Source organism: Petaurus breviceps, unplaced genomic scaffold (assembly GCF_028583685.1).
Source record: "Petaurus breviceps papuanus isolate PSGF00001 unplaced genomic scaffold, PetGlider_PUasm1.0 90808, whole genome shotgun sequence".
Taxonomy (NCBI): domain Eukaryota; kingdom Metazoa; phylum Chordata; class Mammalia; order Diprotodontia; family Petauridae; genus Petaurus; species Petaurus breviceps.
The window spans coordinates 15,885,212-15,890,195 of record NW_027187349.1 but is presented as its reverse complement, the minus strand read 5'-3'; positions in this window follow the sequence as shown (position 1 = coordinate 15,890,195).

Here is a 4,984-nt window from a genome sequence, read left to right as displayed (position 1 = left end):
TAATAGCTATTAAAACTTAAAACTGCACTAAGACTTTGGGACACACTCTTCATTATCATTCTACATTCTAACTAAGATTTCATATTCACAAATAAAAATTCTTAATTTATGTTGCATAATAAAATTCAACATTTTTCTCATTTTGAAATTTTACTGCTTAAATAAGGAAATTTAGTAGCAAAATATTAAAGAGAGACAACTGAAGTTGTGTGATCTATTTTGACAAATCTATCATAGCATACCACTTTATACGTTCTGACTTTTGGGAGATATTGTCCAGTTTTAAATATGTGCGCTCTATGAACATGAATGGTAACCCTGCACTAACTTCCAAAAGCAAGGTGCTTAAAAGTATACCTTCTTAATCATCAGTTAACTTTCACTTCCATTTATACCGAACTTAAAAACTTAAATAACTATATGGAAACAAAAAGTAAGCTGACAGAGATTTATTTTTCAAAGCATCACCTTCCAGGTTATATCATACGATCAGTACAGATTTGGCCCAATTGCCTTCATTTTCTTATTTCAATAAAATGATCAACTCCCTCACTCTGGACCCCATTAAAAGACCCATGTCGTATGTCACACTGTCAGCTCATATTGAACTTGTCCACTAAAAGACCCAGATCTTTCTCATATGAACTGGGATTTTTTTTTAGCCATATCCTCTCCATCGTATATAAACATGTAAAATTTATTTCTTTAATCCAAGTGGAAGACTTTATATGTATCCATTTAAATTTCATCTTATTTGGTCCATTGTTCTAGTCCACTGAGATGTTTTTGGAAACTCTTTCATGCAAATGGCTATCCACCCCAAATATATGACCTCAATTTATGAGGTTCAGAGTCCATTGAAACAAAAATTCTTCTCTCCTACTATTTCTCCCTGCATACTGACTCCTATCCACTTCAGCTTTACTTTTCCATAATCCCTATCCTGGCCTTTGCCCCCCTCTTATTCTATCATATCCTTTAGAAGTGTCATTCTATTGTTGGTTGTAAAGATGCAAGATCTGTTCTGCCCTGATTATGCCAATTGTAGGGTGACAGACCCTCCAAGGGAATACTGAGATACCAAAGAAAGAAGGACCTATGCTAGCTTGGTAGTAAACAGGTTTTATTAGGGTTTATTGGGGGAATTTACTTGTGAGACCCAGTCTTTGGCATTAGGACAGAATGGTGGATCCACACACCTGCCCTCAGGCCAGGCCAGGTATTAAATAGAATATAGAAGGCATGATGCCAGGGATAGCTCGTGGTCACATGCTTTCCCATGGGACAGATAGAGCTTATTGTGCTTTTTACATTTACTCAGGTAGTTTACATTCTCTGTGGAGTCATAGATCACATTCCCAGGCTCAGGCTCCCACCATACATTGGCAAAGTCCCTGTAATCCTGGACTTATTTGTATCATTTTCTATTTTCTGGTATTGAGGAATCTGACTTTGTCCCCAAAACACTGCATCCTTGACCATTGTCTCCAAAGTGGTTTATTCCTTCTCTCATGTCCCCCAACACACTGGTCTGGGAAGTAAAGTGCTGCATGCTACTTACAGATCCAGTCTCTGTTGTCTCTATCACCCAGCTTAGAACCTTCTGGCTTTCGTGTACCATATTCCAGGTTATACTTCCTCCTTTCTCAAACAGTTTAGTACCTGATTGACTCCTCCACCTCTATCCCTGACCACCTACCTTTTGACCTCTTCAAATCTCACAGCCTGTATCTTCCCTCTACCTTAGCTGTCCATGCACATAACTACCACTAACACAATCCCAAACTTAAATTCTTTTCTGTGGTCAAAATTTCCTAACCTTCTATCTATCTTCATAGACCAGTATCTTCACCATTATCTCCAGTATTTCTGTGACTTTCTCTTCTCCCAACCTATCACCCCTTTTCTGGACTCAACAATTTTGACCCCGTAGTAAACCAGTTCAAGTGGGCCCTCTCCTTCACCTTTGAATCCATTGCACCCTTTGCCCTACTGTCATTTATTGCCTGTCAATTCTCAATTTTGGGTCCCCTTCATCATCCTTCAACTTTCACTTCTGCTCCTATACTGTTCAGTGCCACCGAGGAAAGCCATGCAACCATGCCTTCTGCATCTACTACAAATCCAGACTTCTTGTTCAGTCGTTTCAGCCATGTCCAACTCTTCATGACTACATATGGGATTTTCTTGGCAAAGATACTGTAGTGGCTTGCCATGTCCTTCTCTAGCTTATTTTACAGATGAGGGAATTGAGACAAAACAGGGTTAAGTGACTTGCCCAGGGTCACACAGCTAGTAAGTGCCTTAGGTTGGACTTGAACTCAAGTCTTCCTGACTCCAGGCCTGGCACTCTATCCACTGTGCCACCTAGCTGCCCTCTTTAAAAAATACAATTTGTTATATAGGATGGCTTTCTGAGATGAGGAGTGGGAGAGATAATGAAATTATGCTATTTCGAACAAAAGACACCAATAAAAACATTTTAAAAATGGAAATCCTTCCAAGTGTAATAGGGGAATTAGTCAATAAGGAATCAGTCCTTAGAGCATGTTTGTATTTGATCTTCCTGATGCTTTGCATAGAGCATGCCCAGATATTTTCTTCCTGGTTCCAATCCAATGTGTGGAGGTTTGATTAGCCTACTTCTAGCCATGCGTGACTAGGATATTTGTGTTATGGGGAAACAACAAGTCTTGCGGTTAGCTAAGGAGATGGAAGGTCTGATGACTCAGTACTGAGCTATAACTGAAAAAGATAACTTTCCTCCACCCTTGGACCCCAACACTTTTGTGATTTTCTCTTCACTAGTGACTTTCAAGTGACAAGGAGGCCTGCTATAAATTGCTGGGCAGGGGAGGAAACAAAAACATTAGAAAGCATAAGAATAAACAGATCTTTCCTTAATATAAGTAGTATCTATCTAAAACAAGAGCAAATACTACCTGTAATGGCAATAAACTAGAGGCCTTTCTAGTAAAATTAGCTGCTATGTGGCTGTAAAACAGAGATCACTATCTCCAAAGAATTTTGTAGTGCACTAGTAATGAGAGAATGCCAAAAGGTCTAGAGAAGAATTCCTCAATGTGTAAAGATATGCTCAATCTTGTATGGAGGATTTATAAAAGGACATGGATAGCATTGTGCAGAAAGATAAGAAAAGGGTGAATTGTAATCTGCATTGGTCAAGGGAGCACCTGCATTAATGAGGCCACAAATCCAATGAAGCATGGAAGTAAATATTATCATTTTGCCAAGTTGCTGGGCAAATGAAATGAGATAGTGTATAAGAGAGTGACCCTTTTGGATATGAATAATTTTGATTATAGAAAGGAACAGAAACAAGGACAGCTGTGAGAAAGTTGTGAAAAAGTAGCTTTTCAAAAAAAAAAAGACACTTTATTCAGGATAAATAGCATCCAAGTGTAGTTTCCCAGCATCTGATTTCCATAATCATTTAAGATCATTTGAACCCCCAATGAGGGCCAAAGCCTGAATTAATCAACCAGAAGAAGCACCTCGGCCTAACAGACATGGCTTTTCTTTGTTCCCTGAGTAAATCCAGAATGTCTCTTCCTGTATCAACAACTACAAGGCCAGATGCTGACCCAGAGCCTTCATCTGTTTGTGGCCATTAAGGATGAGGTACCTTAACCCAAGACATTATCTTGAATAATGGGACTTATCTTAATATTTTATGGACATATAACTAATGTTATGTTATGTTATGTTATGTTATGTTATGTTATGTTTGTTATGTTATGTTATGTTACGTTATGTCATGTTATGTTATGTTATGTTATTGATAGAGGAAACAAAGATATCCTGGGTTGTAATTTCAAGTGACCCTTTGTCAACTCTCTTATTTTATTGTATGTACAACCTATTAAGAAAGTTCTTTTCTCATGCTATGGTGAAACATATATGGAGACCTTAATAAATCTGAGGGACACAAATGCTGAGTTGGGATTGCTCTAAAATGTATATAAGACTTCTTATCCTTTTTATCAGTCAGTCAGAATTAAAGCTCCAACTTCACGTGCACATGTTCACTAGCTTAAGGATATAAACAATATGAATTTATATATCACTCAGCCTCTTTTAACCAAACTTTCAGGTTGACACATATGAAGTCTCACAGGGATATGAAGAGTCTCACAGGTTGCTCTGGACTAGGCCTGTCCTAGTCTGTCAGTAGTTTTGGTTCATCTATGGAATAAAATGATTCATAAGTCATTCAACAGTTAAAATAAAGATTTACTTTGTCATAGCAGGAGAATGATATTCAACAAGGATAGGGTTTGAGGATAGACCAAGTTGATTCCACTAAATAAAGCCCCCTTTCCTTTATTAATATCCTCATATACCAGTCAAACTTGTCGCAGAACTGCTTTGTACATAAGTGATGAGAATGATGTTTCAATATCTTTTTGCCTTTTTTAGGGGCAGTTGGGGTTAAGTGACTTGCCCAAGGTCACATGGCTAGTAAGTGTAAAGTGTCTGAGGCCAGATTTGAACTCAGGTCCTCCTGACTCCAAGGCCGGTGCTCTATTCACTGCACCACCTAGCCACCCCATCAATATCTTTTAAGGAAAAACCCAACTTCACCTGCATGGCAGACAGGTTAAAATATTGCTCCTACCACTAATGAGCTCAAGGATAGCTTGAGGAAGATGGGCAGGTCATCAAGTCAAGAAGACAAGGCAATAATGTTTATTATGTACCAGGCATTGTGCTAAGTCTAGAGACAAAGAAAGGCAAAAATAGTGCCTCCACTTCAGTTCACATTTTAATGGGGAAGACAACAAGTAAACAATTATGTACATTCAAGATATATACATGGAAAGTGTGTCAGAAGTAAGACATTTATCAAGGGGACCAGGAAAGGTATCTTTTCAGAAAGCAAATTTGAATTGAATCTTGAAGAAATTCAGGCAAGCCAGGAGACAGAGATTAGGATGGAGAGCTTTCCAAGCATAACAGACAG